Below are 12374 nucleotides of genomic sequence, written 5' to 3'. Positions count from 1 at the left end.
GGCGGAGAGGTATATATGCAGTATTGCTATCACACTTTTATACTCTGTTTCTGGTACAGACCTGTGTTGTACATGATTGTCTGTACTGTGATTTTCTCAGCTCGGACACGAGCAGATCTGATTGCGGTTAAATCGCGTCACGTTCTCGGTGAAGAAGGCGTCATGTTATGTTGTCGCTGTGATCAGATACTTTGTTTCACCCCGTTTTATTTTGCGCAGTGTGACTTTGTGGGGCGTTCGGAGTATCCTCTGCGTTCGGAGCGAAGCTGTTTTTGGGAGGAGGAAGGAATGAGGAGAACGCTGCGATCTCTCGCTCGGATACGAGTCATTGTGCAGCTGTGGAGCGATCGCTGCCAACATCGCGGCTCCTTCCAGAAAGTGCTCAGCTGGGACTCCGCGGCTGATTGACTGCCGCTCACACCGTTACTTGTGGCTTCACCGCCGGCCAAAACGCACATGTTCCAAACCTCTAATAACTCTGCGCTCTCCACAGCCCTCAGCTCATCATCTGACTTGCTAAACGTTTCATGGGATGTGCACGCATGCACCAGGATCTGCACCATGTGTGCGCATGCACCAGGCTCTGCACCATGCGCCCGCGTGCACCAGGCTGTGTACCATGGGATACACATGCATGCACCAGGCTCTGCACCATACACACGTACCAGGATCTGTACCATGTGTGCGCATGCACCAGACTCTGCACCATGTGTGCGCATGCACCAGACTCTGCACCATGTGTGCGCATGCACCAGACTCTGCACCATGTGTGCGCATGCACCAGACTCTGCACCATGTGTGCGCATGCACCAGACTTTGCACCATGTGTGCGCATGCACCAGGATCTGCACCATGGGATACACAAGCTTGCACCAGGATCTGTACCATGCACATGCACTTGATCTGTACCATGGGATACACAAGCTTGCACCAGGCTCTGCACCGTGCACGCGCATGCATCGGGCTCTGTACCATGGGACACCCGCATGCACCAGGCCGTGTACCATGGGACACCCGCATGCACCAGGCTCTCCACCATCGTGCATGCTGCTGTACTGCATGTGAGTAGCCGGACTGGGCACCCACCAAACTCACAGCGCGGGCTACGCAGAGGGCTGGCCGAAACGGTGAAATCTGTTGGATGTTGCAACTTTTATTTTACATGTGTACAAGGCTTAAAAGATACCAGAGCCGAAGGACTCTGGTAATCCAGCATATGCTGTGGGCAGGGAGGTATAAATACATACTTACCTCTTCTTCTGTACTAATCCCCATTTAGCTCGCCAACGTGGGTGACTCAGGTCCGGACATAATGCACTGTGCATGCACAGTATGTCCCCTCTGCTCCCTGTGCCTGCGCTCAGTGATGTAAGAGATAGGTGCGCTCTCGCTCCCCCTACTCCTGCGTCCCGCCACGTGCTCCCCTCGCTCTTGCCTCCTTGTTTTTATTTTGGGTTTTTATGTAAACTTTCATTCAAATCATTCTGTTGTGATATGTAGTGATGAAGTTATTTGGTGAATGAATGGAAGGAGTGCCGACAGGTGAAAATTGTTCTGGTCTATAAGGGGGAAAAAAAACCCCTCAGTAGTGAAGTGGATGGCTGTGTGTTGAGTTTTTGTGATGGGACTTTTACACTGTTATACAAGCTGTACACTGACTGTATTACATTGTATCACAGTGTCACATCTGCAGTGTTGTCCCATGAGAAGATATCATACAATATTTACACTGTTATACAAGCTGTACACTGACTGCTTTACATTGTATCACAATGTCACATCTGCAGTGTTGTCCCATGAGAAGATATCATACAATATTACACTGTTATACAAGCTGTACACTGACTGCTTTACATTGTATCACAGTGTCACATCTGCAGTGTTGTCCCATGAGAAGATATCATACAATATTACACTGTTATACAAGCTGTACACTGACTGCTTTACACTGTATCACAGCGTCACATCTGCAGTGTTGTCCCATGAGAAGATATCATACAATATTTACACTGTTATACAAGCTGTACACTGACTGCTTTACATTGTATTACAGTGTCACATCTGCAGTGCTGCCCCATGAGAAGATATCATACAATATTACACTGTTATACAAGCTGTGCACTGACTGCTTTACATTGTATCACAGTGTCACATCTGCAGTGTTGTCCCATGAGAAGATATCATACAATATTTACACTGTTATCCAAGCTGGACACTGACTGCTTTACATTGTATCACAGTGTCACATCTGCAGTGCTGCCCCATGAGAAGATATCATACAATATTTACACTGTTATACAAGCTGCACACTGACTGCTTTACATTGTATCACAGTGTCACATCTGCAGTGCTGTCCCATGGGAAGATATCATACAATATTACACTGTTATACAAGCTGTGCACTGACTGCTTTACATTGTATCACAGCGTCACATCTGCAGTGCTGTCCCATGAGAAGATATCATACAATATTTACACTGTTATACAAGCTGTACACTGACTGCTTTACATTGTATCACAGTGTCACATCTGCAGTGCTGTCCCATGAGAAGATATCATACAATATTACACTGTTATACAAGCTGTACACTGACTGCTTTACATTGTTTCACAGCGTCACATCTGCAGTGCTGTCCCATGAGAAGATATCATACAATATGTACACTGTTCTACAAGCTGTACACTGACTGCTTTACATTGTATCAGTGTCATATCTGCAGTGTTGTTCCATGAGAAGATATCACACAATATTTACACTGTTATACAAGCTGTACACTGACTGCTTTACATTGTATCACAGTGTCACATCTGCAGTGCTGTCCCATGAGAAGATATCATACAATATTACACTGTTATACAAGCTGTGCACTGACTGCTTTACATTGTATCACAGCGTCACATCTGCAGTGCTGTCCCATGAGAAGATATCATACAATATTACACTGTTATACAAGCTGTACACTGACTGCTTTACATTGTGTCACAGTGTCACATCTGCAGTGTTGTCCCATGAGAAGATATCATACAATATTTACACTGTTATACAAGCTGTACACTGACTGCTTTACATTGTATCACAGCGTCACATCTGCAGTGCTGTCCCATGAGAAGATATCATACAATATTTACACTGTTATACAAGCTGTACACTGACTGCTTTACATTGTATCACAGTGTCACATCTGCAGTGCTGTCCCATGAGAAGATATCATACAATATTTACACTGTTATACAAGCTGTACACTGACTGCTTTACATTGTATCACAGCGTCACATCTGCAGTGCTGTCCCATGAGAAGATATCATACAATATTTACACTATTATACAAGCTGTACACTGACTGCTTTACATTGTATCACAGCGTCACATCTGCAGTGCTGACCCATGAGAAGATATCATACAATATTACACTGTTATACAAGCTGCACACTGACTGCTTTACATTGTATCACAGTGTCACATCTGCAGTGCTGTCCCATGAGAAGATATCATACAATATTTACACTGTTATACAAGCTGTACACTGACTGCTTTACATTGTGTCACATCTGCAGTGCTGTCCCATGAGAAGCTATCATACAATATTTACACTGTTATACAAGCTGTACACTGACTGCTTTACATTGTGTCACAGTGTCACATCTGCAGCGTTGTCCCATGATAAGATATCATACAATATTACACTGTTATACAAGCTGTACACTGACTGCTTTACATTGTATCACAGCGTCACATCTGCAGTGCTGTCCCATGAGAAAATATCATACAATATTACACTGTTATACAAGCTGTACACTGACTGCTTTACATTGTGTCACAGTGTCACATCTGCAGTGCTGTCCCATCAGAAGATACCATACAATATTACACTGTGATACAAGCTGTACACTGACTGCTTTACATTGTATCACAGTGTCACATCTGCAGTACTGTCCCATGAGAAGATACCATACAATATTTACACTGTTATACAAGCTGTACACTGACTGCTTTACATTGTGTCACATCTGCAGTGCTGTCCCATGAGAAGATATCATACAATATTTACAGCTGTGTACTGACTGCTGTGAGATGCTGTGTATGTATGTGATGCAGGTTTTTTCGCTGGGCTGCAGCACAGGAGGGGTTACGTAGTGGCCGGAAGGATTGCCGGGACGTCACTAAACAACTCCAAACTCTTGACAGGGAGTTTAAATAGTAGCAGAGTGTGTCAGTGTCCTGGGGTGCTGGGAGCCGCCTCCTCCTGCTGCTGCCTGTCCGCTGCACATCGCAGGAGTCAGTAACACCTGGACTCACAGAGCTGGGAGCCGCCTCCTCCTGCTGCTGCCTGTCCGCTGCACATCGCAGGAGTCAGTAACACCTGGACTCACAGAGCTGGGAGCCGCCTCCTCCTGCTGCTGCCTGTCCGCTGCACATCGCAGGAGTCAGTAACACCTGGACTCACAGAGCTGGGAGCCGCCTCCTCCTGCTGCTGCCTGTCCGCTGCACATCGCAGGAGTCAGTAACACCTGGACTCACAGTGCTGGGAGCCGCCCCCTCCTCCTGCTGCCTGTCTGCTGCACATCACAGGAGTCATTAACACCTGGAATCGCGGTGCTGGGAAGAAGTGTCAGTCTCTGGGTACCAGAGCGGGGTCTCTCTCGCTTGGGGCACCCCCCAGCCACGCGCCATCCTGCCCTAACTTCTCATCGGCTGACTCGATCGCGTTCATCCAGAGACTGAGGAGGGTGGATGTGAATACAGAAGAGGGTAAGTCTACAAACGAGCACCGCTTTGTATTGGCATGGCTGTCCTAGGGATTTACTTAGGATCTCACTGCGGAATATAAATCATCCAGCAAACTCTTTACTGGATTCACTAAAAAGGGGTTTTTAAAATTTTGCCTGGTTCATATCAGAACATAGAGGCGGTTGCTGAAAGTTAAAGGCATTAGCACAAGGAAAGAGGGGGAGGGAAGCACTGGGAAAGGGGGGCACAAGGTAAGTGGGGTGCAGTGGTGTGGGCAAAAGAGGGTACATGAGAATAGGGGGAGGGGCAGGAGAGAAGAGGGTATGGGGTAAGAAGGGTGTGGGCAAAGGGGGGTACAGGGGAAGAGGGGGAGGGTGTATAGGGCAGGAGGGGGTGTGGGGGGGGGGGGTACATGGGAAGATGATAGGTAGGTAGAGGGGGTACGAAGGAATTTCTGCTGCCTCCGTTTGGGAATCAGCGCTGTCAGTGTGCTGTTGACAAAAGCCATGAATTAGTTACCAATTCACAGAATAATGCTTTCTCTCCGTGTCCCGAAACCCCCCCCCCCCCCCTATCGCCCTGCAGGCTGTGCTCACTGTGAATGCAGCCTGAAAAAATAAAAATCCATACCCTGATCATACTGGCCGAGTGACAGAGTGCCTGAATCCCTCCATGTCTGCGCCAAACCCTCCTGCGCCAAACCCTTCTGCGCCAAAACCAGGAGCGGCATTGGCTGCCTCCTCCGGGGCTGCCGCAGTTTTAGCGAAGCTGTGCGTTTCCCGCTCAGATGAATAGGCTCACAGCAAGATGATGCTCCCGATCTGTCTATAGCTGCCCATTAACGGTACAATTTTTCCTTCAGATTCAATCTCCCTACACGATTTCTATGATCAAATTGTATAGAAGACTGCACTGTGCGTGGCGCAAGGCGATGCGAAACGATTGTTTGATCGATAGGAAAAGGAAAAAAATATAGATCCGAAAGTTGATTTTATGATTGAATTGGAATGGAAAAACTTCCAATAATGGGAACAATCGATAATTGCCTTCTGATTAGTTTCGATTGTTCAAATCGAGTCAAAAGATCGAATCTGAAGGAATAATTGTACTGTTAATGAGCACCTTATTTCTGGATTTATCTGCCTCGGGCTTGGCGTTTGTGTCGTGTGGCGTTTATATGTGTTCAGTACTTTGTAACGACACGATTGTGTTTGCGACATACTGTAAATCAGAGCTTGTAAGCGACAGATGAGCGTGACAATGTGCGTTTTGTTTGATGAAGGGGAGAGGAGTGCAGCTAGTGGAATTTATGCAGCTTGGAGAGACTCACTCCTGCAGCTGCAGAACTTGGCAGCTTTCATACAAATTTCCCTATGTATAATAACTTAAGTGCACAAGCAAACGTTCTGCCTGCCGTCTCTCACCGGAACCCGTGCTGGATCTGGATGTTGGGTTAAAGTGAACCCGAGGTGAGAGTGATATTGTGGCTGCCATATTTATTTCCTTCTTAACAATAACAGTTGCCTGGCAGTCCTGCTGATCCATTTGGCTGCAGTAGTGTCTGCATCAAACACCAGAAACAAGCATGCAGATAATCTTGTCAGCTCTGACAATAATATCAGAAACACCTGATCTGCTCCATGCTTGTTCAGGGGCTATGGCTAAAAGTATTAGAGGCAGAGGATCAGCTGGACTGCCAGGCAACTTGTATTGCTTAAAGGGGAACTGAAGAGAGAGGTATATGGAGGCTGTCATGTTTATTTCCTTTTAATCAATACCAGTTACCTGGCAGCCCTGCTGGTCTATTTCTCTGCAGTAGTATCTGATTAAAACCAGAAACAAGCATGCAGCTAGTCTTGTCAGATCAGACTTATAAGTCTGAACCACTGAAACACCTGATCTGCTGCATGCTTGTTCAGGGGCTATGGCTAATAGTATTAGAGGCAGAGGATCAGCAGGGCTGCCAGGCAACTGGTATTGTCTAAAAGGAAATAAACATGACAGCCTCCATATACCTCTCTCTTCAGTTCCCCTTTAAAAGGAAATAAATATGGCAGCCTCTATATCCCTCCCACCTCACGTTCACTTTAAAGCAAATACAGACTTTCACATGCAGGACTATTTTTTTTTTCACACCCTCATTTCCTAAAAACCTATTGGATCACTGTAGTTTATCCCTGCGCTGTGATTGGACCATGTGATGCTAAGAATCGCTCTCTGTAAAGCTCTGCCTGTTATGTATCTGCTTTATATAAAGTAATAATAATATTATTTTGTGGGCTACACAACCCTTGATAGGAATGCTTTGAGGCCACATGAAATGGATTAACGACGATAACAGCAGATTCGGTCTGACGCCTGAGGCTGTATCGGCGAATAAAACAATTGCTCAAGACGCCAGATTTTTCTCTTATGTCTGTGGGCTCCCCAGGGAGGCAATGAAGGAAATCCTTAAATTGTTTTGTTATCACAGAGAAGAACGATTATCTCCGATCTTTCCTACGCAAGACCCCTTTACACATAACAGAAATCGCGTGCGAATTGCGTTTTTGCTTATCTGTGTTTGCCACACAACTGATGCAGGGCAGCAACCTCTCATTAGACGTGTGTTGCCGTGTGAAGTTTCTCATATGCCAATTTTCGGCAGGAAAAAAAAAATAATACATGTGTGCATTTTTGTTTTCACACCAGACATGCGATTTCACGCAAAATTCAAGTCAATAAGGAATGCAAAATTTTGCATTGCAATTGTTGAAAATCGCATGCAAATGTAAAGTTAATTACATACAGTTTCATGCAAATTATCTTCATTGGTTTGAACGGAAAATAGGTTCGGAATCTAGATTAACGCAGAATTGCAAATGCGAAAAACCGCGGCCAGAAATCGCAGTGTAAAGGCTGCTTTATGACCGGGGCCCACTGAAGCGTTACTGGACCCGATTTGTGCTTTTGAGTAATCGCTAAGCTTATGAAAGCCTATGGTGGTAATTCCACCATAATCGCGATTTTCTGATATTGCAGTCCCGGTGCCTGCAGCATTTTCACAGCAATTTGAGTTAGGGAATGGAGGGGCAATTTGCGATTTCTCGTTGCTCCCAGCTGCTGGTTGTGCAGATCGTGAATTGTTTTTTATCAGACATGAATTGCTGGTCAGATCCGTTGCTCGTCTGCTGAGGCAGCTTTGTGCTGCTTTGTGCGCATTATTGACTTGTAGATTCTTATCTCTCGTCAAATTGTCCTCGGTTATCTCACCGCAATCCCTTCATTAGATTGACGGATGTCAGAGGTGGTCCTCAGGGAGCAGAGACTGATGACATCGCTGTGATGATGTCACACAGTCATCATGCTTTCCTTTCCGTCACAAACTGCCTATTTATTTTATCCCCCAAATCCTCATCGGATCATACATAAATATTCCCTTCAGTTCAGCTTTCCATGAAGTCGGGGTGATTGCTGGTCATATAAATGAACAGAGATGGTAACTGCAATGCTGATACATTCACTGGAGTTGGACCAATCCGAATCCTCTGCTATAGAAGGTGTTCCCTGATTTTTGGAGGCATGCTGGTGCTCTTGTTCCAGAAACTGCGGCTTATGCATTTTTTGTTTGTTTTCACCTCCCAAAAATGTGTTGACGTTTTCTATTGGCCCTGGACTGTGATGGGAACGTTCTTTAAAGTGAACCAGAGACGAAGCACCCTCATGTATTTTACTATATAGATCAGTGGGAACATTAGAGAAAACACCTACCCTGCTCTTTGTTTCATTCTTCACTGCTAAATCTGTCTGTTATCAGCTCGGATAAGAATCCCCGACTGAGCATTCAGTCTAGCTTTGCTCAGGAATCTTTATAGCTATATAGCTTTATAGAGTCATTATAGCAGAGCCAGAAGGGGGCAGGCTTGGGCTTTAAAAGACACCAGAGAAGACCGACTCTGCTATAATGATTCCTGAGCAAAGCCAGACTGAATGCTCAGTCCAGGATTTTATCAGGGCTGTCAACAAGCAGGCTGAGCAGTGAAGGATGAAACAGAGAGCAGGGTAGGTGTTTTCTCTAATGTTCCCACTGATATATATGGTAAAATACATGAGCGTGCTTCCTCTCTGGTTCTCTAGAAAAGCAGAAATAATGACCCTTTGAACTTTCCTGCAGTAAAATCTTTTCTTAAAGAGAAACTCCGACCAAGAATTGAACTTCATCCCAATCAGTAGCTGATACCCCCTTTTACATGAGAAATCTATTCCTTTTTACAAACAGACCATCAGGGGGCGCTGTATGGCTGATATTGTGGTGAAACCCTTCCCACAAAGAAATTCTGAGTATGTACTCTTGGCAGTTTCCTGTTTGTGAACCTTGTTGCATTGTGGGAAATAGCTGTTTCCAACTGCCAAAAAAAATGCAGCAGCTACATCACCTGCCAACAGTAAAATGTCACCATGTAATAAATGTTAGAATGTAAATGAGGGATTTAAAAGATTTTACAATGGGAAAACACTGACTAAATCATTTATATAGAATGATTGTAAAAATGAAGCACTTTTTTTATTACATTATTTTCATTGGAGTTCCTCTTTAAGCTCTCACTGTTTCTTGGCTGTTTAAGGCCTCTTTCACACCAAGACGTTGCGTTTTATGGGACGTTAAGGTCGCATAAGGTGCCCCTAACGCAACGCCTGGTGGTGTTGAAGTTGGACGTCAGATTGAGCCGTGTTATGAGGCTCTTGGTGCTATCCTGGGAAGTCCGGATCTTTACAATGATTCGGATGGTTCGAATCGGATCATTGAAAAGATCCGGATCTTTGAACCGAATCTTTGAATCATTTTGCTAGGGAAGCAGGAAGCAGGGGTGCAGCAGAGTGAGAGGTGCAGGAGAATGAGGGCACACTGAGGGTGCTAATGGGGAAGGGAGAGATGCAGCAGGAAGATTGTGCTTGTGCACAGAAGCTGCAGTTCCTGTTTCTTCCAGACATCCACTGTGAACCGAATCCTTCATTGTGATCATCCGGATGATCCGACTCACGAAAAAGATCCAGATCAAAGATCCCAATTGTTCATGATCTAGACAACACTACAGTGCAGTGAATATTAATTAGCCATGTGGCTAGACACAATAGCGGACTCTTCCCTCCTCCTCTCCTGACATACATTACTGAGCATGTGCAAGCAGTCTAACGCAGCCAAATACGAGTATAACGCACAGCATGCTGCACTTTCATTTAACGTGCTAGGTTATACTCCAATGCAACGTGGGCACTGTGAACAGCCCATTGATTTTTAATTGCTGTGGGTTGGGCTGCGTTACAGGCTGCTGTAACATGAGCCTGTAACGTCCCGATGTGAAAGCAGCCTTAGTGCTTCAGGAAACAGGACTGTATTCCACCCAGTGGGTCGAAGAGCTCAGAGATGCTCTTTTGCATAGATAACTGAAGTTTCTTAACTCTTCCTGTACTGGAAAACAATATGAGACTCTTCTCTTTGCTACAAATTTTCTTATCTGTATTACACATACAATTCATTATATTGTAAGTTTATTTTCACTTCAGGTCTGATTTAAGGTGACTAGAGCTTATTTCTGGAGCATCCTCCAGTGCTGGGGCTTATTTTCAGGGAAACGGTATAGAGACATGAAGGCATTTTTATAAGTTGACCTGTCCAGTCTGGTGATGAGCGATGGGATGTTCTGGAAGCTGCTCTCCTCGGTTTGTGCCAGAAGTCCGGAGGTCACTTCCTGACAGAAGGAAATAAATATGTGAGGATGTTTCCCACCCGTTTCCTGCCGCTGTGACCTCACAGGTGCTGCCGAGAGGGAAACCGCATCATAAACAAGCTGACAGGCGCATCCTCGGGCTGTGTCCGCTGGGTCATGTGATCTCCACGCTGCCTCCTTGTCCCCCGCTCTCCTCCTGTCCCCCTCTGTCCTTGTAGCCCCCACTCTCCTCCTGTCTCCCTCTGTCCTCCTGTCCCCCTCTGTCCTCCTGTCCCCTCACTCTCCTCCTCATTCCTCCTGTCCCCCTCTGTCCTTGTAGCCCCCACTCTCCTCCTGTCCCCCACTCTCCTCCTGTCCCCCTCTGTCCTTGTAGCCCCCACTCTCCTCCTGTTTCCCTCTGTCCTTGTAGCCCCCACTCTCCTCCTGTCTCCCTCTGTCCTCCTGTCCCCTCACTCTCCTCCTCATTCCTCCTGTCCCCCTCTGTCCTTGTAGCCCCCACTCTCCTCCTGTCCCCCGCTCTCCTCCTGTCCCCCTCTGTCCTTGTAGCCCCCACTCTCCTCCTGTCCCCCTCTGTCCTTGCAGCCCCCACTCTCCTCCTGTCTCCCTCTGTCCTCCTGTCTCCCTCTGTCCTCCTGTCCCCCTCTGTCCTCCTGTCCCCTCACTCTCCTCCTCTCTCCTCCTGTCCCCCTCTGTCCTTGTAGCCCCCACTCTCCTGTCCCCCTCTGTCCTTGTAGCCCCCACTCTCCTCCTGTCCCCCCACTCTCCTCCTCTTCCCCACTGACCTCCTGTCCTCCTGTCCCCCACTCTCCTCCTCCTGTCCCCCACTCTCCTCCTCCTGTCCCCCTCTGCCCTCCTGTCCCCCACTCTCCTGTCTCCCGTTCTTCCCCCCATCCCTATTCTCCTATCCCCCTCCCTCTCTCCTGGCCCCTCTTTCTCCTTGTGGCCCCCATTCTTCCCCCCCCCCCCACTGTCCTTGTGGCCCCCACTATTCTGTCCTCCCTCTTCTGTACCGATCCTGACCACACACAGATCCCACCGCACAAACACACCTCTACACTCTGATCACTCCAGCGTGATGGGATTAAGGCAGGACTCCGCAGTGAGCTGCACAGGCCATTGTCTCTATTCTCAGCAGCTGTCTGTTGCCGTTATCCAGGGCTTAATGCCTAATGCCGGCCACACACACATCAGCTGTGATAGCTCAAAAGTACTTTCAGTTCATAATCTAATCCCATCTGGGCAAAGCCAAAAACAATCGATTTTTTTAGATCATTTTATGGAACGAGAGAGCCGGGAAATTCGGATTGCCGGTTTAAGATGGCATTAAAATCTATATATGTGTGGCCAGAATCCATCCTGGCACGCTGCTGCTATATCTCTGCGTTCTCTGCTGAGGTGCACTTTAAGTTTGAAGTTTCTGAAGTATTTACCAGAATTCCTCTGAAGCTTGTGGTAAATTCTTATGAATTACTCTTGTAAGTGATGTGAGCTGTACTTAGTGCAGGAGACATTGGCTCATAGGAAACATTCAGCCTGGTTCACAAAGCTTTTCTGTTAAATTATCTCACCTTATTTATTAACTCACAATTTATCTCTCCTTATCTGTCATAACTCATGTTTTAGCTCTCCTTATTTGACATAACTCATGGTTTAGCTTCCCTTATCTGACATAACTCATGGTTTAGCTCTCCTTATGACATAACTCATGGATTAGCTCTCCTTATGTGACATAACTCATGGTTTAGCTTCCCTTATCTGACATAACTCATGGTTTAGCTCTCCTTGTTTGACATAGCTCATGGTTCAGCTCTCCTTATTTGACATAACTCATGGTTTAGCTCTCCTTATCTGACATAACTCATGGTTTAGCTCTCCTTATCTGACATAACTCATGGTTTAGCTCTCCTTATTTGGCATAACTCATGGTTTAGCTCTCC

General features: G+C 46.3%; 1 protein-coding gene across 1 annotated transcript in view; it reads left to right on the top strand.

Annotated features, from left to right (window-relative positions):
- The first annotated feature begins 4241 nt into the window (after positions 1-4241).
- The window catches only part of SEMA5B (semaphorin 5B), a 469753-nt gene continuing 461620 nt past the window's right edge, over positions 4242-12374 (top strand). Inside the window, exon 1 of the mRNA XM_068246215.1 lies at positions 4242-4750. The gene's annotated coding sequence lies outside the window, so the exon portion shown is untranslated. The remainder of the gene's footprint in view (positions 4751-12374) is intronic.

Source organism: Hyperolius riggenbachi, chromosome 7, assembly GCF_040937935.1.
Source record: "Hyperolius riggenbachi isolate aHypRig1 chromosome 7, aHypRig1.pri, whole genome shotgun sequence".
Taxonomy (NCBI): domain Eukaryota; kingdom Metazoa; phylum Chordata; class Amphibia; order Anura; family Hyperoliidae; genus Hyperolius; species Hyperolius riggenbachi.
This window is presented reverse-complemented; position numbering and strand designations above follow the sequence as displayed.